Below are 27,632 nucleotides of genomic sequence, written 5' to 3' on the forward strand. Positions count from 1 at the left end.
TGTTACAGCTCTATTCTCTCTTCGGTTCACTTTGTAAGTGACAGCAGTACAAAGTAGAGAGGAACAGCCTCTTTTCTGCATCTGCATTGCTGTAAGCTGAGGTGAGAGCGAGCCTGTGGGGCTTGGAAGCTTTGGAAGGTCAAGGCAGAGAAGAGCTCTGCCCTCAGGCTGTGCCAGAGTAGTGGAGGTCAGAGGCAATGCTTGCAAGGCACAAGGTATCCACAGGCAGAGGGAGGAGGTGCTGCTGCAGCCCATCTTCTGCTCCTTGCAGCTGGGGTTACCTCTGTGATGGACTACACTTTCACAAAATACATAGTTAATTGCAGAACTGGTGTACTTTCTATCCACAGTCTCCATTCCACATCCCAGTGCATCTCAGAACTGTTTAAGTGATAAAAAACTGCAAGTGCATCACTGTACGTCACCTCTCAGTGAGGAACTGAGAGGTAAAAGCTGTTCTCTGAGTTGTGTGCTCATTCTGCTGGCAAAGTCTTAGTTTGTGGAAGAGGACTGAGCCAGCATTGCTGAGCTTCTGCGAAAGAGGCGAGATTTTTATGCTGGTGCCTTGCTTTTGGGGGGGAACGAACAGCATAGCTGTAGTTAAATAATTATTTTACTACAGCTGTTTCAATATAGTTCCCCATGTGGACAGTCTATTCCAGAATTAAAGTGGCTTTATTCCAGTATAATTACTCTACAGAAGAAATAGGAAATTACACAGACCTAACTAAATCTGTTTAATTACTTGATTATGGCTATAGAAGTTAATTTTCTCCTATATACAAGCACTACATTTTAGTGGGTTTTTACCTTGATATGCTGCCTAAATACCTGAATTTCAATCAAAATGAATAATGGAAGAAAAGGAAAGAATTGTTATAGTTTCATAATTGTTTGTTTGTTTTTTTAACTAAATATTTTTTTAATGTTTGCTGGACCCATAGAGGAAGTTCTGGGAAGCTTTATAGAATGTATTAGGTAATGGGAAAGAGAAAACTATAGCAGAATTTTAAAGTATTTCTACTCAACATATCGTCATGAGTAACAAGAAAAAAAGTATGTCATTATAGATGTGGTCTTTCAAATTCAACAGTTTATTCAGTAAAGAAGTGCACAGCCTGTAGTTACCTTTCTCATCTAATTTCACACACTTAATTAGGTTGAGACATCATTTTTAAGCAGGTGATATCACACCAAGGACAGTTTCAGAACAGAGTCTATAACAGCATGGTTAATAATTAATTCTTATGGCACTGAACTCTGCCACTCTGAACTCATCAGCACATCTTTGATAAAGACATGACATTTTCCAGCTTGGATTCAGGGAATAATACATTGGACTGTCTCTCAAATTCTGAATAGGTCTTGTGATGCAGTTTCATGCAGGAGAAAATAAGATTCAATGTATCTTTTGGTATTAAGAGTACTGTAAAGACACACAATTGTTGAGTAAATTTTCACCATCTTTGCACAAGACAAAATTTCAGTGTGGACCTCAGATACGCTATAAAAAAAAGTAAGCATCACCTTACTATCATAATAAGTGTAGAAAGAAAAAAAAATCATTAATAAGTCATAGACTCTCTGTCAGTGAGGCCAGAAATTAACCTTGTCCAGATTTTTGCCTGAGATCCTTCTTTTACATGCCAGGTGTCTCCCTATTTCTCTGAGCAGCCCCATTAAAGCAAATTGAAGAAATGGGAACCCCCTCAGCATTTTGTTGTTGGGCTTGCAAGTTGATCTTTGCAGCTTTAGTGGGAAGCTATGAAAAAGCTCTTATAAGGGAAGGTGAGCAATAAGCCTAAATTCCAGCCTGACACAGTAGCTGTCTGGGAAGAAGGCAGTATTTAGCAGCTGTCAGAATTGTAAAAGGCAGAAGTACTTCACAAGAGATAGAATGACAAAATACACTTCAGCAGCAGTGGTGGACAAATGAATGTTGTTTTCAGACCTGCTTTCGAGGCTTTCTGTCCTGCTTGCTTCTTGGTTCTGTTGCATGTCTCAGTTGCTGCTGACTCTTGGAAGTTGAAAAATTAAATTATTATTATATTACTATTACTATATTACTATATTACTATATTACTAATACTATATTACTATATTACTAAACTATTATCAAGGAAGGTTTCTCTGTTGTATCATTCCGGTCATGTCTTTGACAGCCCCTAAGCTCCCTGCAGAACCCCAGGCTTTAATGCTGGAGCCACCTGTGTTAACATTTCAGTTTAGGCTAGTAATGTACTTTTGTTGCATCTCTGTAAGTCATTCCCACATACCACACTTTGGGTTAGATAGACCCTGTAGCAGTCTTGGACCACACAAACTATGATGAGGTGGTGGCTTCAGCTATTTTGTTAAATCTCCCTTTCTGATGTTCTGCCAAACTCACAGTCTGGAAAATCACTGTCCTGTGACAGAATGAAGATACTAGGACAAATGGCAAAAATACAAAATTAATTGGATCTAGCAGGGGGCATTATGGAGAAGGAGAGCAGGTTTTGCAAGAGGCATTAGACCTAAGAGAAAGATGAAGGAAAATTCAACTCATTATTTAACAGGGGAAAGTCAGCAAGTAAGGAATGACACAGAAGGCTAAAACCTGAAGGGTCCTTTTGTTTCAATACATTCCTCTTTTTCTTATCCTCCTTCCAGGTTTAAAAAGGTTTAATTATGACCTGATGCCTGATACAATTAATATTAACAGCAAAGTGCCAGGAACACAGGCAGGACAAAGAAAAAGGAGGCTGAAGAACATTTATTTGAGTTATGCAAAGCATAGTAGGAAAGGGCTGAAACAAAAACCATGCCTCTTTGAGATAACCATAGGAAAGGGAAGTCCAGCAGGGAAAAAGAGCTCAGGTAAGATTTGATGTCATCTCTAAAGGGAATTAAGTGAAAAAAACCAAGTGAGTAGAGCAGAAGAACATTCAGTTTATATATGTTGTTTTATTGTGACTGAGAGCTGTTTAATTTAAAAAGAGGCATATAATCAAGTCGAGCTGTGTATCTGTAAATTCATAGGATTTTTGACCTAGCACAAGTATGCCTGTAGTGTGATTCTGCTAGTTGGTGACAACATTTTCTGGCACAAGAAAGAAAAATTCGGACCCTGAAACCAGAGAAGAAATTTGAAGGAGTTTGTGTGACATATGAGAAGCTGTTTAAGAATAAAATCGTAGAATAATTTAGGTTGCAAAAGATCCTTAAGGTTAAGTCCAACCATCCACCTAGCACTTTCAATATCCAATATAGAGTTGAGCAGTGCAAGAATTGAACCTACAAGAGGTCAGTGTTATATTTTTACACCCTGTGCAGCCTTAGTGCGAGCTGGAATGGCTGAAGTTGCTAGTTAAACTCCAGGGATTACCCAGAGCTGAGAGGTCCCAGGATGGAGAGTGGCAGAGGGGCTGTAGAGCAGCATGGGGACACATAGGACACCAGGGAGGATGGCAGCCAGCAAGCTGGAAACTGCTTTCACAGAATGTCAGCATCCATTTGAACCCAGCTGTGTTTCCCAGAAAGTTTCAGTCCCTGACTGTGACTAAAGCGGGGAGCACAAAGGGTGGAGCTACCAGCTGGTCTAGCAGTTGGTTCACCAGAGGCGAGGAGTGTAAAATAGTTACATGCTTTAGAAATTAGGTGTCATGTGTGAGCCTGCTTATGTACCTTGCTAATGCTTTTTTTCCCTCCACTCCTTTTAATTACATGTTCATAAAACCAACTCAGTTATGGCTGCCAATGAAGAAAATTAGCTCACTGTGCACAAAGTAAATTCCCACATTTCTGGATAGTGTTTTTATAACAACTCCTTTAAAGTTGAAACTGTTCTGTGACAATCTAAACCTGGCAGAAGTATTGGTGTATCTAAAACTGTATAAGTATTGGTGTCCTGTTAGAATTAATCCTACAGTACACAAAGTAACAATATCTAGGATTTTGTCTCTAAGAACTTGGGGAGGATAAGTGAGTCTCAGAAGAAAACAGAAGATGTCTGGAGAAGACAAATAGTGGTATAGGAAATGTAAAGCTTACCCTCTTATTTTGAGGCAGATTATGGGTTTTATTTACAGTCAGTTTATCAGGCTAATTTAATTTCCAGCCTTGGCAGAGCTTCTGGCTCAGCAGTAACCATTAGGTTTGGTGTATCCATGATCAGTACCTCCAATAGTAATTTGAAAAGTAGAAACCATAACCCCAAAATTTTTTCTAATAACATATTTTAAAACTAAGAGCAGGTATCAGGTGAGGTGCAAGGGATTTGTCTTTGAATTTGCATGACAGCACAGAGAAAAGCTTTGGTGGGTTTATGAGCTTGGCCAAGGTATGAGTGGTACAAAAAGGGTTCAGAGTTCAGAGTGATCTGCCAAACAGATAGTTCAAGAATGAGAAATGTGATAAGGTGGTATAAAGGCTAAGCATAGGAGGGAAGAATCATAGATACAAAGTGCAGAGTAAGTGTCTCAGAGTTAATATCATGGACTATATTTCAGGAGTTGTGGTGAGCCATAAGTATGATGTAAGTACAGAAAGACATACTGAGTTCAGTAAAGTAGAGGTTATTTTGAAATTTTGAAAAAGAATGCTGCGCGTGAGATGTGAAAGCTGAATATTGCTCTCATCCAGCTGGCCATGCTGCTGTGTCACATGTTGAGATTTCCACTGCAAAAAAATAATGCCAAAAATTTTTCAAAACAATTTTTCCTTGCCTTTTTGAAGCACTAGATACTGTTTTAAGCTATAACAAGGGCCTTCAGTATAAATGTAGCACAAGGATCCATTGCTGGAATGACACCACGATCCCTGACCACCACATACAGATATAAGTTTCAAGGGTCCACTGAAGAGAAAGAATATTAAAAAAAAATAAAAAAGAAGACATGACCAATGAGAAAAAACTTTACAAATAGAGATTTTATTTTACTTTTTTTTAGTTGTAGGACTGGTAAGGAGCAAAGATCAATTGTTTGTACCTGATGAGATGTAGGCAAGATAGAATTATGTGGTCAGATTTGAAGTGCTACTAGGAAAAAATGTTTCAGTAAGGTTAGAATAAGTTGACGAGGTTCTTACCACTAGGGTAAGATTGTTACCACTTCAGAGGTTTTAAATAGGTTAGTAAATATTTGCAGTGGTGATGGGCTTTGTTATATTCACCTCAGATGATCTCTTATGTCCCCTCAGGTTTATTTATGTAGTTGTCATGATTTCTCTAGGAAACTGGGAATGGCTTCTTCACAGTACTTAGGACACTGAAAAGATAATTTTCTTAATTTTCTACTATGGTACTATGGAGCAACTTTCAATAATATATTATTTCTATTCAATTATATATATAGCCTTTGTAAAACATTTAGTGTGTTCTATTATTCAAAAATCAGATCAAAAATGATCAGAGTGATCTAGATAAAAACACTGTAAAATCAGGTTGAAGGACTATCATTAGAATATGGTACTCAACAAGTTATGATTAGCTGGGCATTTAGGTGCTGAAAGAATTGGCCCTACATCAACCTTTACTCGATATTTTTACTGCACTTCTGAACAAAGTTTTTGATGTCTCTAGTGAAAGTAGTGGTAGTATCATAGCAAGTTGTAAAGTTATTTCAATACCTCAACTGAAAGAGCTAAACTTACTAAAGTTTAACTCATAGTAGTGATATAAATATATAACTTACATTTTTACGTGCATAAGAACACTGAGACAAGGCTCTTATTTGTGAAATAGGTGAAAAGGACCAGGTGTTGCTAATAAAAAGCAAATTGCAGGTGACCTTACAACACAATACTGAAAAAAAAATCATTTTGACACCAAGTGCTCTGTATTTGTTTTCTACATAGCACTGTTAAGCCCAAATCTACATCACTCTTGCCTTAAATTTCTAGAATAATATCACCGGTAAGCCTGAAAAAACAAGTTATGTCTAGGATTGTAAAGAACATTATTTTGGGAATCTGACTTTGTTCAATTGCAGTCATCCACTTGGTCTTGGACCCTTTTTGCATTACTATTACCAGGAAGAATTTGGTAGGACTCCCACAATATGAATTTTTCGTCTTACTGATCTTTGGCAAAATGTTGGACAATTTAAAAAACATAAGTTTATGAATGGGTCCACTAAAAATGGGAGATTCTTAATTGCATCGTGCAGTTTTGCATCGAATTTTTGTGAAATAAAGATCAGTGTTGTCGTGACATTGAAGAAATATTGATAAAAGAAACAGCAGATAATACCTGCTCGCATAGTCCTTAGACTGCTCTAACATCGTGGTCTGCAGGTTTGAACTTTTCCATATGCCTCACTAGATCTGATAAAAAGCTATTTGTCTTCAGCAAACTCTCTTACGTGGGCAGTGAATCATGGCACACACATTGAGATCCAGCTACCACAGTGTTTGTTTTGTACCAAATGTTTTGTACCAAATTTATATTGTAATTTAATGCAGACCAATCTGAAACCATACACAAAACATAGAAAAAAACGTTTTGTCAAATATCAGTGAATGTACAAAGTGCAGTAATTTTGTCATATGATCTACTGTTGTCTGTACTCAGTAACAGTAAATTCCATGTTTTTAATGAAATGGGGCAATGTGCTTTATCCATCAGTAATTGCAGCAAATTTTGTTTTGCAAGTGTTAGCTCATTAATAATTATACCAGCAAAATGCCAGCTCATTCTCATCTTCTCAGCAGGTGGTAGCAGCTTGAAAATACAGGTAATAAATGCACACGTGAAACTAAAACGCAGCTGGTTCCTAAAATCAGCATTAGTAATGATACTGTGACTTTCCATCATTCCCTTGTCTTACCACTAAAGAGGAGCGATACCAGTAAATCAACAGGGTCACCATTTAATTTACTACATGTGAAAAATCTTCCAAAAGCTTTCAGAATGCTTCATTTAACGAAAGTGCTTCTCTTGTTGACTGAAATGATTGAACATTAAATCAAGGTTGAAATTAACAGAAAATGCAGGTATTGGAATCAAAAGCTGATCATCAAGTGTACAGATGAGTCCCCTGACTTTGGTATTCCATGTAAGATGTGGCTCAAACTATGCTGCATCAGAGCTTTTCTGTGTGTTTGGTCATCTGGCTAAACACTCAGAAAATGGAGCGCAGCCTTATATGCAAATGCCATAGAAATATATAAATCCCAAAACATTAAATAAATGGCTGCTTGTTATATTCCTATTCTGAAGAATTTGCTGTCCTTTATTGTGACTTAGTGGGTGCCATGGAGAAGACAAGAGACTCATGCTAATTTTAAATACTGCTTTTTAAGTTGCCATGCTAGTGAATCATCTCTGCCCTTTCTAATGATTTGTTTGTGACAGTGTTGTAGAATCCTTAGAGCTAAGTTCTTTTCTCAGTAGCATTTATCTCAGTTTTGCACATGTGTAATACAAGATTATGCCTGTAACTTTTATATGCTTTTATATTCCAACATCCAATTGTAAATAACATTGCAACTTCCAATGGCTTGTTCTAACGATATCAGAGAATTAGAGAATAGTTAATTTGTTGTTACCTGCATATGTAATACATTCCTTTAAATGAAAGCATGTCATTTTTATCTGGTTTTTACACACATTCTGTATTTATTTGAGAGCAGGGACAGTATGGTCTGTAATTCTGAATGTCTTGTTTCCATTTGCTTAAGAGCTTTTCCACACAAGGCTGCAGTTAAGAAAAAAAGTGACTTCATACCATTTTTTTCTGAAAAAAAAGCTCACGTCTTGGCATTTTTGCTCTAGATTTTTGTAGTAGTTGAATTAAGTTCAGCTGTTCTTATGAGTTTCAAATAGCAGCTCTGAGCACATTTCTGATTTTATTATTATTCAATCCCAAAGAAGAGGAGGTGTTTTACATACGTAATTATTGGACTTGTGTTCATCTTTTCTGCGGATCAAGCCAATTACTGTCAGAGAGCAAAGGGTTAAGCAGAAATTTGTGTTATGGTTCGCTAGTATTTTGCTTTGATATTAATATTTAGGGTAGACCTTGCCCTTCTTTACATATATCTATATCAGTGGTTTGACAAACCCTGCAAAAAACTACCTTCAGTGAAGGCAGCCTTACATGAGCCTAGCCAAGAGCCTCTTTTCTGAGTGTGAGGCTGGGCTATGTCACCACAGCACAGGGCCAGCAGTAACACTGCAGACAGTTGATAGATCCAGCACCCAGCAGCGTGGCCCGCCAAAGAGGGCCTTGAAAGGACTCAGACAAGGAAGCCAGCCGCACATCCAAATGCTTGTGCTTTAGAAATTCCTTTCAGTATGGACATCCGAGTCCTGCAGCTGCTGAACGTAGCCTTTTGTATGGCCACAGGTGTTGGCTTCAGGGCTGGAGCACGAAGTGGTAGCAAACAAAGGGCAGTATAGTCAATGCTGCCAGAGACCAGACGTGGTGCCAGTTTAATACTGAATGTAAAACAAATACTTCTGCCAAGTTGTTTCTAAATGCATTTTTAGTTAGAAAAATTAGCTTGTCTTTTGAGAGTATTATCCACGTGTAGATGAATGTTCCAAGTTTTAATAGAGTATAAAGCAGGCTTTTTAAAAATAAAAATAAACAAGACATAGACTTACAAATATCAAGACATACTATTCCATTTTTTATGCACCTATTGTTTAAAAAATAATCAAAATGTATAAAGCTAATTTAATTCTTCATGATCCCTCCTTGGCATGTTTTTGGGACATTTATCCCTTGTGTAGCATGAGTTACTTCTCCAGAGCTGGAGCAGGCGGTAAAGGTAATTCCACTTTAGTGTAAATCTGTGTTTGTACATAAGGGTATTTCTGGAGTTGCACATTCTTAATCCAGCTGATTGAACAGTCTATCATCTATGCAGTCTGTGATTTTAGGGCTACGTTTTCTGCTTCTGTAAAGAGGCATATTCCAATGTATTTAGATGTTCACTATTCTGAGATGCATTTTCCCTGTAAATGGAATATATTTTAGGTGGTTCCCTCATAAATTACCGCTGAATCCTATTTGCATACATATTTATACAAATAATTTGTCTTTGGTCAATTCCAAAAGGGGTGGTTGAAGTGTAGACATCCTTTTAAAATGATTGACTGCTTATCACAGTGCTACAGATGCTATTTCTGCCTCTGTACAGGGAATTTCCTGCACTAGTATTTACAGATAACAGCATTAGCAGCTGCTTCTGTTACCAAAATTGCAATGCATGTTTGAGGTATTTAGTATTTTGCAATTGGAAAGAGAGTTACCAAAGGGTCCTTTAATCCTGGGGTCTCAAAATCCCCTTTTTGTACTACTACCTTGGTGGGTTTTAAAATTAATGCACACCTGGATGCTGCAGGACATTTTCCTTTGGACAAGGGGCATACATTGTGTTCCAGTGTGATTTCGTCTGCAAATGGCAAGCGGAATATTTAAGGTGGTTCTGAAGATCTGGGCATAATAAATGATGGAAGTGTCACCAAAGTGAAGGGTTGTGAATACAAAACTGGTTGCTAGTGTAGGTCCCTGGAACAAATACACATTTTATGTTAATCTCTCACTGTGAGAAAAAAAATAAGGAAACTGTCCTGGGAGTAAGGACTTGTATCCTAGATCATCCCTCTCCTAAGAGTGAGTTCAGTAGCATGGGACAGTGAGCTTGGGAAGGTCCTAAATACAGACTTTTATTTCATAAAAGGTATTGGAGCCAAATTTCCTCTGTAGTGAGTTCAGAATAAGAAAACTAAATAGAAAATATCAAGTGTACAATAAAAGTGTACATAATAAATAAGTATTAAACACAGAAAAATAATAAGCAACATTTTTTAAGTATGCTATTCAAAGAAGTCTCCCATACCAGAGAAATATGTTTGCAGCTGCATCTTATAAAATGATTTGATATGCATGGATAAATCAAGTGGAAAGAAAACAGTTTACTATGTTCGTAAAATTGATAAAAGCATTGTGATATCTCTGACTTCAATTATATCATTCCTGTAAAAAACAAAGTACTCTCCTTTATATAATGGGATAAGGAGTGTTTCAAATAGGTCTAAATTAGTCAAAACTCTTTTAAAAATCTTTAACTAATGGTAGTAAAACTAAGGCAGCTTTGCCAAATTTACATTATAAACAGTTTACATTTAGAGTACAAAACATGACATGAACCTGACCCCATCATTAATTTTTGTGTGGAATTTACTTTTGAGGATGTGGATGAATTTTTATCATATCTATCTATCTATCTATTTATATATATATATATATATCCAATATCTATATCTATATGCCTTATATTAATTCTATCTCCTAGCTTTGTCTGGATGCAGAACAGCTGAAGTAATTTAAATATCAAAAATCTTTATATCTTAAAAATTCAAATCATGCTACTGAAAAATATTCTAGCAGTAATTTCAGATTATATTTTCTTTTTAATTTGCATTTTCATTCTCATTAAGCATTAGATTAAAACCAAACTTTTTTTACAACCTTCAGCTAGTATGTCTCAACATCTCCATTATTTTGTTTTAAAACTATTCAACATAAGAAACTCATTTAAAATAGCCTTTTCCCATGAAAAGCGTTTCAATATTTGTTTTCCAAGGAAAGAGTTGGAGAAAAAACGTCCCAGCTAATACTATCATATAATTGTTTTACTGAGAAAATAATATCCTTCTTCTGAAGTGTTTAATAACTGTGTTTTAAAAGACCAGTATATGGACCACTGTATATATCTTTTCATTTGTGCCTTTTGCTAGATTGATTTCACATCCAATTCCTCCTCAAATAAGCAAAGCATTCTGCCAGGTATTTCCTAATGCAGCTACATGCTCTTGATCTTGAGGCAGAATGAAAATCTCTGTTCTGAAGCCAAGGGTGACGTTCACAGTGTGCCTTTCTGCACAGGACTTCTATTATTCTGTGAAACATCCCCTAGACCCCCCCACTGGATGCATCCTTCTCTTTCGTGATCTCTTCATTACCCCTGGTGGGAAGAGGAACTTCCTTTCTCCTCTGTGTCAGAATATCTCCTTGCAGGTTCTGATCTGTGGACTGTGGGTAGAACTGCAGCAACTTCATCTTCTGTTCCTTCAGAAACTCTGTTTGTTAGGGCCTCCCAAAACTCAGCTGTTTTATTGCTCACATTTCCACTGCTTCAGGGAGGTTTAATTAATTTCAATTGCATTATCTTGTGAATCACCTCAGGATCTACCTCTGCATTCCTGCTTTCACATATTTGCCCAGATTTATTGGCTTGATTCTGCTTTTCTTTTCCTCCTTGCTAAGTTATATTGGCTTTTTTCCCACACCTTCTTCTAATCCTTTTGCCACGTTTTCCAGTTCTGTCAGTACATTCCAGTAAGCTTGATCCATTTTCATTTCTCATACGTTATTTCAGAGACTGGGAGCATCCCACTGTCATTTATTTCTATCTCTGCTATTTACAATTACCACAGATCATGGTTTTTAGCTTGAAAAATGAAACATGTAATAAGACTTAAAATTAGTCTGTGGCTGTCATAGTGAAAAACCTGCAGTTTTGTCTCAGGGTGAACAAATAGTTATCAATATATTTTAATGCATCAGCATTCCAGTTGAATGAAATGAAAGACATAAAACAAAATAGAAAACAAAACCTGAAACCAGATATCAATTATTTTTTGTTTTAGTCTAAGTCATTTTAGAATGAGAAAGAATTCCAGTTTTTATTTACTTACTTTATTTCTGCTAAAAATGTTCATGATTTTCATGTGCATGAATCAACAAACAGCAAAAGGAGAAGTTCACCAAGTGTTTTATCTTGTCATCTCAAATGCACTTCCAAGCTTCCAAACAAGTGATAATAGGAAATGCATAGAGGTGCAGTATTTAATCTGAACCAAAAGATGAATTCACAAGTAGTCTAAACACAAAATTACATAATTTCTCCTCCTGCAAGTCAGGCACGTTGTGGTGGCCACTGCACAGCTGCTGGCCTGGGCGACATCCAGGCAGACACAGTCACAATTGTCTCTTTTCATCTGGGTCATTCTGAATTCCTTCAACAGGAAATGGAGCACAAGCAGAAAAGTTTTAAAAACATCCCAGACATGAATCAACAAAAACCCCAAACATCTGCTCATCAAAGCTCATCAGAAAACAGTGTATTTTATTTACACTACTCTTCTGGGTGTACTGAGAATGCTTAATGAGGCTAGAGATCACTGGGAGATATTGCTGGTATGAAGTGTCCATTTCATTTTCAGAATAACTGGCCTAATCTACCCAAAATATGTGAAATACAGTGTATTTCTCTGGCATTTTGTTATTTATTTTAGCATAAAGTGCTACAGTTTTATTCAAAAACGCTGTTCACTTCAAGTCCAAGCTGGCTAAAAGAAGGTACAACACCTTAAATAGTATTTTAATTTGTTTTGAACATAAAATGGTTCTAGTAAATGCAGAAACGGGGATAATAGAAAATGCAGTTGGTGTAAATGCATTCATCAGAGATGTGGGAACAATTTCACATTTTCACAAGGAAATGCAGGGTCAGATCCTCAGAGCAGCTCAGCATAACCTACTGACTGCATCCTGTACCGAGAAGGAATTGGGCCACTGGGTTTAAGCATCTAATGTTATATGGATTTTCTGTTCCACAGGACCAATCCCATACTTCGTGCTCATGCAGGATTTATTAATCCATGTGTCCTTCCAAGAGGTCTTGTTACTGGGGCAGGTCTAATTCCAACTTTGTCCATAGTAAGAGCTCAGATACCCTTTTCTTCATCAGCTGGTGTTTTTGTAGAGCTGCATTCAACCTATTACATGAGGAAGTAGTTAAGTAAAAGGTGGTTACTGACCTGAGCTCCTTAAGTTATTTCAGAAAGGGGTTCACCTCAGCTACAGTGAGAAAAGTGTCATTGACTTTGTCCTTGCAAGCATCCTCACACTCTGTTCACATCAGAAGAGAAATAAAATTTTCTTTTGTTGAAGTAAAATTTGTCAGGCAGTGAAGGGATTGTTTTAATTTGTACTTGTACACTGATACTTGCCTTATTCAGGCTCTTTCAACAGTTCTTATCATCTAAGCATCAAAACAGCACACAATATTTCTTCTGAGGCTTTTCTCTTTGTGTTCATAGGGAAGCATCTTCCTTGGTTTTTAAGTGAAGCCAATAGAACACCTTGGTAACTCTCTTATGGACACAACTTGGAGGTTTTGTTTTTCTTAGTAAATTCCAGAAGCAGAAATACTCTGATAGTGTTGGTTTGGAGAAGGAGGACATCAGCTATGAATGACTGGAGCAGCTGTAAGTCACATAAGGGGAAATCATTCTTTTCAAGTGTGGAAAAGAATCTTATTCTGCATGTCTGCTGCGTAGCTACAAAATATTGCTGTCGATGCCAAAAAGGATAAACACCTGCTGAAAGAACTGTGAAGAAAATTATCTCTCTTTCTCACAGATACACTTACGAAATGTGTACTACACACTGGACCATCTCCAGGTTTTTTCTCTTTCTCTCAGCGTTTTTCTAGCCATCAAATCAGTTATTCATCCTCTCTGCTTGACCTGTGGAAAGGACTTCTGCTATGGAGAGAGGCCAAATATATGATGTGATTCAGTTTGTGGCGTAAGCTTGTAGGATAGAACACTTGTTTGTTTTTTATTTCACCTGCTTTTGAGTTTTTCACATGATTTTGTCATTGGGATGTAGGGCCAGTACTTTTTTCTGCTTTTTATCCTTTTTTGCAAGGCAGGAAAGAGCTTCTTGCTGACTTCTCACTACCTGTGCAGCTGTTACAATGCTCTGCCAGAAATGCTAATGCTCCTTTGCCAGTTTTTAAACATTCTGCCAAGTAGAGAGAATTAATAACAAGATCTGAATCATCTCTAAAGTAACCCCTGTGTCCTATTCCTCCAGCATGATGTCACTTTTCAGCTCCTGTCCGGGATAATAAGAAGGATCTCTTATACCCCCAGACCTGGGAAGTGTGTCAGGGCAGGCCACACCATTATTTCAGCCTACCCTTTCGCCTTTGCAGTGCTAAATGTTTAAAAACCTTTAGGCCAGATTTTACAGTCCATGTCGTGCTGCTCAGCTAGTGCAAAGTGGATGGACTGCAGCCAAAGCTGGCGAGTGGCCACAGCCTTCCCCTCGTGCCCGTGAAGACAGCTGGGACGGGGCAGTGTCCCCATGGCTCCTCCGTGGTGTCACATCCATGCATCCCCGGCCAGACCCCCACCCTTGGAGAGGAGCCCCTGGCTGGGCTCAGCCCTGTGCGTGGCATGGGCAACCCATCGTGCCATGGCCCTCCGAGGACATCCATGTTTTAGAGCAGAGCTTTTGGTTTTTAGACTATAAACTAGAAGAGTTGAAATGATTGAAGGGTTTGAGTGGAGGTTAAACCAATAGGGAAAAAGCTACCAAACCTGAACCATAGCTGATAATATCTACAATATACATGCCTACTATATCTCCAGCAATCACTTTCTGCTGCAATGTGGGCTTAACTTGTTTCTCTTTTTTTTTTTTTTTTTCCATCTTGTTTCATCCTTTTTGCTCCATTCGGAAGTAAAAGCAAAGACCTTAAAGAGTCAAGATGAACTGTCAAAAGTTAATAGTGGAAGATGCTTGGGGATAACCGTGCTCAGTTAGTGTCACACCTTCAAGAAAGTGCTAAAAATCACTCCTTTTAGGTTTAGAAGTATTTAGTCTTTTGTACCAAGAGGAAAACTTGGTCTTTAGTCTCCAGAGACCTCTACAAACTGCATGAATGTGTGCAGAGCAGGAGCAAAGGAGTGGATCATACTCCAGTGAACTGTGATGCCTGTTTCTGCTCCCGGCACCTTTCACTCCTGTTACAGCTATCAATGGCTTGCTTTGGCTGGTTGCTGAGTTTTCCCTCCCTAGTGATCTGGAGAACAAACATGAGCTGGTACACTCTGAGATTCTTCCCTCTCTTCTCTCCAGTCTTCTACCACACATCAGCCATGAACTTTATTTCATATTTGCATGGTATACTTTGCTTGTCTCCAGTGCTCTGCAGTGCTTTTGGTTTTTCATTGGGTATGAAGACTTTGAGGAAACAATTCTGCAGCTCACTGCTTCTATTTCTGCAGCCTACATCTGCTGTTTGGAAAGCAACAACTCTGATTGCTTGCAATGGCATCCCTAAATACCAGTGAGGCAATTCTGAGAATGTAGTGTGGTAAAAGGCAAATCTCTTTGTAGAAATGCAAACAGGCTCCCAATACTTAGATATTCACCTGTCAGTGGCTGTGCCTTGGCCTTGTCCTGCCCTGAGTGTGTGAGTTGCATATAAATACCACATCACATCCCCTTTGGCCACTGCTTTTATTAGCAAGGTGTTATACCACATTGGCTGTGATAATAACAGAGTACCTTAATTGATATGTCTGAAAGAGCCGTCTGGCACAAGACACTAAATTCTTTCTGGTTCTCTGCTCCATTTGTAGTAAAGAGGCAGTTTCTGAAGGCCCAAAAAGTTATCTGGCTTGTAAAGAAAAATCCACTCTCTGGCAGAGACTGAAGTTATAAAATTTGATCTACTTAACTAAAAATCCTATTAGGTGGATTTACACATGGCTCTCTGACATCAGGCTGTCCAATGTGAAGAACAGGACCTGAGGTCTTTTAATGGGACCTGAAGCCTTAAAGCTGTTTAATGCTGCCAAGAATTTTTTCCAGGTTACTTTTCTATGTTTCCTTCCAATTCTGGTACTAAAAAACAAAGCAAACTAGTGTCTGATCTATATAGACTTTATAGTTTGAAATATAATTGGGTCAAATTACTAAATCTGTAACATTAGAATTTGATAAACAGCATTGCTGTAATAAAAAAAAATGAAAAAATTTTTGCCCCAGCTAGCTACACGGCATGGCAAGATGCATCTCCTTCGAGGCTGTTTTGAGCTCTTAAATAGTCAATTCTCATTTTAGCTAGCTGTGTTTAAATTCATTTTTTCTTGACTTCAAATCACCCCATTCTGCAAAACCATGTGACTTAATTTCAACGCTGATAGTATTTATTGTTTTCTTCCTTGAGTGCCTAGCTTGGAGAGCCAGGCAGTTTTGTGAAGCTCTCAGCCCTCCTTTCCGTTCAAAAAGAAAACATGAAAAAGGAAATTTCTGTCCTCCTCTATTGTGTAAAAGAGTTTGTGACCCCAAACACTGCACTGGCTCAGAAATCAGGTGTCAAAACATTTACCTTTAAATCCCTTTATTTTTATTAGTCTTGTATTTTTTTTTTTTTTTTTTAGTATCAAGCAATTGCTTTGGAAGTTTTTTTGCTTAGTTAAACTTCAGTTAGCAAGATCCTACCAAAAAAATCCCCAACAAATGAACCTCCAAATTCAACACACTGCTAAAGATCCTATGAAATCCATAATCACTGACAGTTTTGTTAATTTGGATTATTGCCTACTCCCTAATTCTCTTTGATTTCTTCTTGTCTTCTAGATAATAATGTTGCTGTAAGGGAGAGAGGTGTTTTCCAGCATCTTGGTACCATCTTTTCCATAGCTGTCAGAATTTTCCTAACATGGGCAGGAGAGGAAAATGCATATACCAGTCTGGCATAACTAGAGAATTTGCTTTCTGCATTTCCAGGAACTTGGGGAACTCAGAGTCACCCTTGGCAAAACTTGGTGAGATGTTTTTTTTCCCCTAAAGTGTTTGGGATGGTGTTTCTGGGCCCTGAGCAAACACCTTTTCCTCCTGCACCCTACAATCTAAGCACAAGGAGAGGACATTACTGCGTTGGGCATGCTGAGTTCTTACTGGGTGTGAGCAATGTTGGTACAGATGTTCTGCAAGGCAGAGTAGCTTACTTTCTAGATAAAATAGTATTACTTTTAGGTGAAATATTTGTCTTAATTAAAACACACTACACCAAGTTTGCATTTAGTTACTGTAAATGATCATGAAAATGCAAGGCCTATATATTGATTTCTCACTCTTCAGATCATCGAAGTTTACAGTACATTTGGCAAGTGAATATTGACCTTCACTTTGATTATGGTCAATGTTATCTCCTAAAACATTTAAATCCTAGTCTCATCTAAACAGAAGTATATATCTTCTTACTACCACTCCTTTTTTCCACATGGATTATTGTATTATAAATGACAACTCATGAATTTAGCTTGGCCTTACTTTGAATCATACATATGCTTGAATTTTCAAATAGGGTGTTTGAAATTAAAATAATGTATTAAAGAACTCTGGTGAGACATAGTGGATTTATAAAAATAGAAAACTGCAAGTACAACACATAAATATTTATGGTGAATTTTCTTATCCCTGTTTATATTTTATGTAGCATAATATTTCCATCATAGTCTTAGGTTTGGTCTGCCACTGGTTTGTGTGACAAGAAATTTAGAGCAGCTCACATCAATCAAAATAAATCAGAGTGTGCAAAGAGTTAATATCAGCTCTACAAATGTGAAGGCTTTTCAATGCATGACTAATATATGTGCATGTCTTGTCCTTCTGAATTAAAAGGACCATTGGGGGCTGAAAATTAAATCCTAGATGAACTGGTCTTCAATTAATGAAACAAGGGATACAAAGCTTTTAAAATACTTTGTGATTCATAGATACACTTCATAAAGTGCACATAGCAGTGGCTGTTTCTTCAGCCTGATTCAGCCTTCACTGACAGTGGTGAAAATCAGCAGTAACTCCAGCAAAGGCAGTGGAGCTACCTGGGATAAGATGAGAACAAAATGAGGAATTTATTGTCACAGCTGTGAAGAAAATATACTGCAGTGATGGATTATTTCTTTATGGATTATGACACAGCTTGAAGGAAGGAAAAATAGTAGTGGCCTATGAGCAATTGATTTTTTTTTTCCATTGCTGAAGAAATGTAGAGCCATTGATAGCCACTGCTCTTATGCAGAGAAACAACTGAAAAAGTGCAAAGAAGTTGTACTAGATGTGAAGATCTTTTGCAAAGATATTTTCACTTTAATGATTGGAACACAATATTTTGCCTTTTTATAAAGGAAAATGTATATCTCTGAAAGTGGTGACAAAGTCTGCCCAGTAGCAGGCAACTTAGAGAAATGTATGGCAGAGACTGCCTGAAATATTCTTTATTTGCAGATTAGGATATTTTAATGTATGTAATTTTGAACTATTGCAATCTTCTGTTTAATTCTTTAGTTAATAAATAATGGATGACTTTTGGTTAAGCAGATCAATGAAGACTTTAATTTCCAGAGTTTTTTTCAAACTGCTGTAATCCCTCTCAACTTTCCATGCATGCAGGTTAGTATAATGCTTACATTTGGTTAACATTGAACACTGCAAGTCACTACCTGTTGCTACTAAAACTTAATAAGCCATTCCATTTATCTTTTTCTTGCTGTCCCTTGTCCTTTTCAAATTAGATCTAACACTTGGTTTTGATCTTTAGCAACAAATTGCCACTATATTCTTCTTCTAATGAATCAAAGTGAAAACTGACACCTAAGTCTAACTGCTTAAAATGCAGAGTGCAGAGGATTCACTCAGTGAGAGAATTTTAATAGCCAACAAGACTTCATAAATTTAGTGAACGGAAAGCAAAATAAGGATATCAAACTTTTATTTTTGCTTGGTAAGATTACAAAAGAACTACTAAAAAGTCCTAGGCTCAGAAAATGCATAGTGAGATGAATTCAGATGCTGGGAAATGTAAAATTTTGTAACTACAGGACTATCACTAAAGGGAAAGGAAGCTTACAATTGAACATCAGGCACAGATAGCTGTAGATGTTACTCATTGCCTTTGAAATTAGTCAGAGGGAATACAGAAGCTAATAAAGAGAATAAAGCTATTGTTACAAAAGACCAGTTCTCTTTCTCCATTTGAGTGCATATGAACAAAGATATGGTAGATTTATAGATCTATAGATTTTCTAGATTGAAACAGCCATGGAAAGGAGGCCATTTCAAAACTCTTGAATTTTGTATACAGTTTTGAAGTATACCACAAAAATGACACTTACAGGATATTGCTGAAGGTATAAATGCAGCATACCTCAATTACCAATTGGAGGCTGTGATGAGTAACAATATCTTGAGTTATACTCTTGAGTAGAAGAACTATTACAAGAAAGACAACTCATGGCAGATTTCAAGCCCGTATCTGAATGTAAGGGAGCCTGACAAAACTGATAGAGAGTATAAAACATAGCAACTGCCTTTTGGCCTTCTTGTGAAGCAGCTGGTGTTGCATAGTATAAGAGGTAGGATTCTGGATGGATTTGGATTTAGTGTCAAATATTATAAGCTGCAAAGTGAAAAATATGGCGATGACTCTCAAATACGGTGATATAAAACCTGTCTATAAAAATTCTCTGGCCCAAATTTCTCTTGGATAGTTTGCCCAATTGCATTCAGTGTGGTAGGACTGTGGTAATTCATCCTAGGTGACAGTAGGTCTTAGAGTTTTAAGATAAGCTACATAAGAGAAGAGACTTCAGCAAAAAGAACACTGAGAAGTAATCAATCTTTTGGCTCCTGATTGAAAAACTACCACAAAGCTAACAAATTGCTTTTAAAACTAATGACAACATAAATTGAAAATCTAATTTTTGTGGGGAAGTAGCATTTCATTCTGATTTTCAAGCCAAATCACATAGTTTCCTCACAGGAAGCAGCTCCCATGTTTTCTGTTGCTAACTGGTAAAACTCACCATCAGGTGATGCCATTGAGGTAGTACAGCTGGCTAATGTCTGTGTGGAAAATCAGAACATTCAAATGCTAAAAACTAAATATCAAGCTACTTTTTGAACAGCTAATATTACTGGGTTTGGGAGCAATAAAATTGTAAATGTAGATGATGAGAGAATAGAAAAAAAGATGTGTGTGTTCCTGAATCATTTGGTATTATGTTGCCTAAGTGGTGTGAAAGATACTAATATATCTGGTGCCATGACAGTCAAAGTTACTGCAAACTCTTTAGCCATAGAGTGAAAAACTTATTCAAATATATAGAACAAGGAAAAAAAAAGAGATATCCTAGAAAATGTTGAGACTTCTTCCATAATCAGTCTTTAGGACAGCCATCAACCCATGAAAAAATAGAATCTTATTTTTTGAACTAGTGGAGTAAAAGTTCTGTGAATGCTGTAGCAACTAATTAGTGTCTAATGAAAATTAGACAGGCAAACAAATTCCTCTGTTTTCTGGTAGCTCCAAAATGTCACGCTTCAAATGTAATGAGGTACACATATATGTAAAGACGGAAATGAGTCTAAAAAACTAAAATCGCCTTCAGTGAAGTTTTAAACCAAGTTTTTCTTAGATCTTTGGTGTTGTTATCAGGTCTTACACATCTACATTGCTTAGCAAAGAGTATTTGTGTGTATTCTTAGCACTTATCTAAAAGTAATGCTTGTGATAAACTATCAATTACCAAGCTGCTTTGAGAAAAATTGTCTTACTTGGTCTTTCTTCACTGGTTTCCAATTCTGTCCTACCTCTTTTTTCTGTTCTCTTTGTTATCCTTGACAGTCACTTCAGCTGACAAAGTGACCAGCCACTGACCACTGTGATTTGTGGCATCAGCATCAGGCACCTGCACTTCACCTCTACCTATTCTACTCTACATGACACTTTTATTCTAACTATGGGCTGCTCACCCTATAGAGAATAACTATGTTATCACGATCCACTAATTAGGAATAGGTGCTGCTCCTTTCACTATGCACAGCTGAACTCCAGCTGAATTATTTAGACAACAGTCAAATGACTGCCAGATCTTGTCTGAAAGAAACTAAAACCTGTGTACATGGTGTGCCAGGTTGCTGACTCTTTCTCCTTGGGTTATGGGACTTCACTCTTCTCCCCATCTGTGTCTTCCAGCTCAGAGAATGGATGGATACCTGGCATACAACTGATCTTACTAATAAAGAGTGAGGCAGAGAGGTACCTAATACTAAGTACCTCAGCCTTTGTCATTATGTTTTCCCCTTCATCTAGTAAAGGATGGAGGTTCTCCCTCAGCCCTCCTTTTGTTGCTAATGCATTTGTAGAAATATCTTTTAGTCTTTTCCAGCAGTAGCCAGATTAAGTTGTAGTTGGGCTTTGGCCCTTCTAATTTTCTCCTTTCATAACCACACAATATCCTTGTAGCTCCTCTGAGCTGTCTGGCCCTTCTTAAAGTCTCCTTTTTACCCTGAGTTCTGGCCAAATCTCTGCTCAGCCAGGTGGGTCTTCCTGCCAGCTCATCTTTCAGCACATTTGGATAACCTGCTCCTGTGTCTTTAAGCTTTCCTTTTTGGAAAACGTGCAACCTTCTTGGACTCCTTTGCCCTTCAGGACTGCCTCCCAAGGGATTCTGTCAACTGAACTGCTAAACAGGCCAAAGTCTGCCCTCTGGAACTTTTTTTTCACATAGTAGATATGTATTTGCAGATTTTCAATGTCACAACAAAGTGCTTGATAGCAGCATCCTAATAATGAATAATGCAATTATAAATAATCAGAACAGCCCAAGCACTAGTTCACATTGAAAGCCTGCAAAAATAAAAAAAGGTATTTCTTGTTAATGAGTGAAAGAATATTAACTAGAAAGCTGATGCTCTAAAATGTTCCTAGTAATTTTTTACTAGAAACAGACATTCATTTGGAAACAGCTCATGTACAAATTACATTGTAAGACTTAATCAAAGAACATGTAGTTAAATTAAAGGAAATATAATTTTCCTTTTGGCTGATTCTTAAGCTGATAGGGGTCTGCCCCAGTTGCAGTTTTAAAATGAAAAACTGGGGAATCCCCTTTAAAGGATTAATCTGGCTGCTAAAATTAAAAATAAATAAAAAAAAACAAACCAAAAAACAACCAACCAAACAAAAAATGAATGAACAAAAAGCCCTGTTTAGTTGCTATTATAATTCATTTTAAGCCTTGAGTTAGTATATGAGAAAAACTTCTGTCTTCTTCATTGAGAAAATACCACAGGTACTACAGTTTTGATGAACATCCCTGCTAAGTCTTGGATGTTTTGTTCATCTTGGATTGTATTTATGTATTCTGTCCTTACATGGGTTTCATACTTTGTTAGACTTGATGCAGTGTTAAAAATGGGAGCACAGATGAAAAGAGGATGAGAGATTGTCTTGTTAGACATGGGCAGAATTTCTAACATTACATTCTTTATGTCTAGTTTCTTCTTTCTTTTCTTTGAATTGTAAATCATCATGTTTCTGATGGACACCACATAAATGGTGAAGAAATGCAGCACCTCTTACTGCTCCCATCAGTCTGACTCAATGGGAACTGAGGGGTTCCAGAGATGAGTTACTGGACTGTGTTCATCACCTGGGCATTTTGCCATATGTGGAGCAACAGTTCTCTGCAAGCTGCTGCACTGTGAGTCCATCCTGCAGGCAAGAGTGCTCCCCAGACTGCTGCTCCATGGGCCACAGGGTCATTGCTTCAAGGGCAGGCTGCTCCAGCATGGGTCACAAGTCCTACCAGGAAACCTGCTCCAGCATGGGCTCCTCTCTCCACGGGTCTGCAGGTCCCTGCCAGGAGCCTGTTCCAGCGCGGGCCTCCCATGGGGTCACAGCCCTCTGTCAGGCATCCCCCTGCTCTGGTGTGGATCTCTTCCATGGGCTCCAGGTGGATTCTGCATCCCATGGTCCTCTAGGGGCTGCAGGGGCACAGCTGCCTCCCTGTGATCTGTGCCATGGGCTGCAGAGGAATCTCAGCTCAGTGCCTGGAGCACCTCCTGCCCCTCCTTCTGCCCTGCCCTGCCCTGCCCTTGGTGTCTGCAGGGCCGTTCCTCTCATGAGTTCTCACTGCGCTCTCCTCTGGCTGCAGTTACATCTGTGCCATTACTTTTTTTACTCTACTTGAATATGTTATCACAGAGGATTTACCATCATTTCTGATGGGCCCTTGGCTGGCAGCATGTTCATCTTGGAGCCAGCTGGCATTGACCCTGCTGGACATGGGGAAAGCTTCTGGCAGCTTCTCACAGAAGTCACCCTTGTAGCTCTCTCTGCCACCAAAACCCGGCCATGCAAACACATCTGAGTGGACAGCAAAACAGACTGATGTCCCTGCTAAAATCACAGAATCACAGAATAATTTTTGTTAGAAGAGATCTCTGGATGTCACGTGAAAATTCTCCTACCCCCAATATATGGGCAAAATTCAGCCTTAGAAAGGTTGCTCAAAACCTTCTCTAATCAGTTTTTATTATCTCCAATGATAAGGGTCCCAGATCTCTGAGAAGTCTCCCCTTTTTATTACCTTCATTATGAGGATTGAAAATTCTGGGTCTGGAGCCTGTATCCATTGGGCCTGTCTTTCTTTTACTGTGCATAGCTATTCAAAATGAATAAAGAACCTTATTTGGAGTCACTTACAACAGTAATAGCCTTTTTCAATCTTAGTTATGGTGTCAGTAGTATAATTTTATAAAATGACAATTTTTTTCTTTGCCTTGAGGTAAAACTAACAGCAGAGACAGAAACTGCACATTGTGTTAGACTTTGCTGGTTATACACCCTGTTGGCAGAGGGAAAAACAAGCTGTGGCACTGCGCCATTCTGTACTCTGTAGATTATCATCTCCCCTCCACCTCAGCCCATCCTTTTCTGAGACACCCGATGCAGTAACAGTTCTTGAAAAAGTAGTGAGTGTCAGGATTTTTGTTCTGGCTTCAGTGAATAGTGCGTGAGGAATTGGTAGCACAAGGAGTAGGGATAATCTAATGGCATGCAAATATCCCACTTCTTAGATATGCAAACACACAATGCTGAGGGCTGAATTTTTTTGCTTCAGTGCCTTTGTAGATGGGGGCTGTTTCCCCAGTGTGCTGCCCCTATGTGAGCTAATGGAGGAAGTGTAAAGGAGGCAGCAATGCTGTGTCTCTGAGCACTCTCCTCGCAGCAGCTGGGCTGGCAGGAGGGCATCTCAGTACACCTGGTGCATGCCTGGCTCCGGCTGCTCCACTGCAAGGAGGAAGCAGGGGACTGAAATGTGACTTTCTGGGTCACTGTGCACACCCGAATCTGCCCCTGAGCTATGCAATTACACATTTTCCTTATTCAGGGATCATGCTGACTATGTGATCTAAATAAATTTCAGAGGCTTCTTTTCATGTGGCTGTGATTAGATAAGTTGGCACAATGGCTGTTTTATAGAACTGCAGTGCACTCTGTCTATGTAGAGTGTAGTGAAATGCTGAAAAGAAAATTCTGAAATAATTCTTTCTTCAACTGAAATTTGGTTTTCAAGTTATAACTAAAGGGTATTTTTGAAGATTTAACTGGATATTTTTCTCTCCTAGGGGATGTGTGTGAAGCTCTCTACCCTGTAGATAAGGCAATGACAAAGCTAAATTTGATGCACTAAATGTCATGCTTCTGCATTTTCTGGTGGGCATTCATTGGAATGATGTTTACAACATGAATCAGCATAATTGCTCCTGATAGGTTGCTTGTAACAATTTAACTTTCCTCTAACAAAGACAGCTCTTTATTTATTTTGTTTTAAAAGTTGAGCACCTCTTATACAGCTTAAGGCTTCATAACTGAATTTAATGTTTTTATGAACATCAGCAGAAGTACCTTTTATTGTGTTTTTTCTGATGGAATTACTATGCAGGAGGAACATTTTTGGTCTTAGTATAGCTCCTCCAAACCATAAATATACTAATGCAGAACATCCAACATCAGACAATTGTTTAAGTGTCCGTATCCCAGAAAATTTGAACTATTGTTCTCACAGATTGTAATTTCTATTTGCTGTGTATATGCAGAACTTAACATTTCCCACTACTGCTTTATTGTACTTAATTATCATTTTATACCTACCTTTTTTGTGATTTATTATTCCTGAAAGTTGCTCATTCAGATTTCCATTGTTTGATGTGTTCACACAGTAAATTTTTCCAATGTTGTCCACAGAAAGGTGTTATGGGTCCTGATTTCTGGGTGAAAGTAGGATCAAAGTCAGGAAAGGATGGGGGATAATTAGGCAGACAGCAGTGTACATTCCTGAATGAACTGTGTGATTATGTCAGAAGTCTCTCCCTGAACTGATGCTTCTTTCAGGCCCTGTGCTGTAACTGAGACAACATCTGATCTGGATGCATTTGTGTTGTGACTTTGCAAAAATGCAGGATATGATGAGATAGCATAATGAGAAGCAGAAGCACTTGTAGCCACTGAAGTCTCTCCTTGTCACTGCTTGTGTGCAGCTGTTGTATGTAAAGGCTGACAATTCCGTGAACTCAGGATGAAAGCACTAGAGGGAAGAAAAAAAACAACTACATTTATTCAATACTACATTGTCAACAACAGCCAGGCTGCAATTTTAAAATGGATGCATTTTTTCTAGATCTGATTTTGAGTCGTTGTGCCAGGATAAAGTTAAAAACTGAAAGTGAGGGAGGTTAGGAAGTAATAGCATCATCCTCCTTTTTGGAAACAGGCTGTCTCACATGTATACTGAAATATGTCAGTCTGGTATAGAACAGTGACATGCATATTTTGGAAATAGAAACAGCAATGCTGCATCATCAGAATGGAATCAATATTATTAAAGTACTAAAAATATCAAAATTAATGAGGATCTTGATGATGAAAATGAAAAAAAAATCCAGCAATAAGTCTTGCATGGGTTTGAGAAAAAAGAAGCAACAAAATATGAGCAGAAAAAATTATTACGTTTCTGAAGTGGTTTATACAAAATTTTCCTGCAGTGTTTTTTTAACAGTGATCAAATTATACCTATTCCATGAAAGGTGACATATTTGTGAGTAGTCATTGAAACCCTTCATAGTCTTCACAGAATCATAGTAATATAATTTGTCCCATATAGTTCAATAATGACATGGCAGAGTTTATTTATCAGTTTTTAGTCATTAATTTTATTTATTAATAGTTCCCTTCTGTTTTGAAAAACAGTATGATGTTGCCTTATAACATGCAAGTATTCTACAGATGGCTCCATTATATCTACCCTGGGCCCACTGAAATACCTAATCTCCAGGTACCTATTAAGGACCAGGCCTTGGCATACAGCTACATATTAAAAAAATTAATATTCCATGAAGTGAATAGGGGCTGTCCAAGTTTGTTGTCTGTAAAATGGGGTTAATACCTGGTCTCTATTGCAAAAACAGGCACAGTTTTTGAGATACTGAGATACAGGAATGCTAGAAGCTATTAAGTCTATGAAAAAGAAATTCGAACATTATAAAAGAAGTGATAATATTAAACAGAGAGTTTATTCCTCATTTCTTCTATTTTGTGATTTGTCAAATCACATGGCAAATGACTTTGTTTGTGGAGAGAATAAAGTCTATATGTCTTCTGTCACATCCCTGGAGCAGGCAAGAAGCCAGTTTATGACATAAACTGATGGCCTTTTTTTTTTGCCTTTTTGAACTATTCATTATGCTAAAAGAGTTCACATTTTTATTTAAACCTCTCGCCCCCTGAATTACTAAAGTGATGTCAGCTATATGTAGAAGGCCAAAATAACCAACTGTAGATGATTCCTCTTCAATATCTGTCAGATACAATTTTCCAAAGCATGAAAACTGCAGCTTGCTCAATAGCACTCCTCTTATGAAATACATTTCATTGTACATTCAATGTACAATACATGCAGAAACAGAGAGAGGAACAAACTGAAGCATCCTACTTTGTTTTTTCTTGCAGCTGTAATTTGGCTTTCTGGCTTCTCTTGCCCTTACAAAAAATACAACTACTGGTCGTACTGAATCGTCACTGTTACCTGGTAAACCCTGTGCATTAGCAAATGAACAGCAGAGGGTTTATTTCTTATTTCTTTTCCTTTTTCACTCTTTTCTTCTGATTCTCAATGTACTCTGGCATACAGCTTTTAGCTTCATTTGGCTGTGAAGATGTTTGAGGGAAACTTTGCAAAATTGGAGAAGGTGGCAGCAACAAGGCCCAGGTACAAAATGGCTGAGGACCATTGCACAGTGCTCTGATTTCTCTGCTCTGTAGAAGAGCATTCAATCCCAAAGATTCACTTACAGATGGTAGAGATGCTGAAAGGAATTAATGTGGGAGTGTGGCATAGTCATGACTATTTTTTGCCTCTGGTAGGATGGCATAGCTGCTAACAAAATATCCAGGTGATTGTTTCATCTAGTATTATTCAAAGCCTTTGTTTTTAGGATTCCAGCTTTTCAGATAGAGAATTCTTGGTTCGCATAGATAGCTGACAAGCGATTCATTAAGCATAATAAGAAGTGAGTCAAGACAATGTGGGCTATGCCTACTCTTCATGTTATGCTTTGATTGGGAGCTTGCTTTTTTTGACCATTTTTTGTCATATTGCATGGAGGTTTCCTGACTGCTCAAGAAACATTCCAAAAATGGGTCTTCCTCAAAAACCTTAATGGATTGATAGCACAACAATTTTAGAATGGAATTAACAGCAGAACTACTCAAAGGCAAACTACCAGGAAAACGGAAGTAGTATGTTCATATGAGTATTTGTTGGTATCATCATAGCACTTGAGAACTGTAGTAAATTACTTATGCACAGGAGTACAAAAGAAAGACATCACCATTGCTTAAAGTGATTACATCTAGGCATTAAACAGGACAACAAGAGCAAAAGATGGGAGAATTCAGTCATACAAGGAGGCATGAAAAGT

At 37.9% G+C, this 27,632-nt stretch overlaps 1 protein-coding gene across 10 annotated transcripts in view; it reads left to right on the forward strand.

Moving 5' to 3' along the window:
- Window positions 1–27,632, forward strand: part of GRIA4 (glutamate ionotropic receptor AMPA type subunit 4) — a 215,252-nt gene that overhangs the window by 71,519 nt on the left and 116,101 nt on the right. The gene's annotated exons all lie outside the window — the stretch shown is intronic.

The sequence above is a fragment of the Molothrus aeneus genome, chromosome 2, assembly GCF_037042795.1.
Source record: "Molothrus aeneus isolate 106 chromosome 2, BPBGC_Maene_1.0, whole genome shotgun sequence".
NCBI lineage: Eukaryota > Metazoa > Chordata > Aves > Passeriformes > Icteridae > Molothrus > Molothrus aeneus.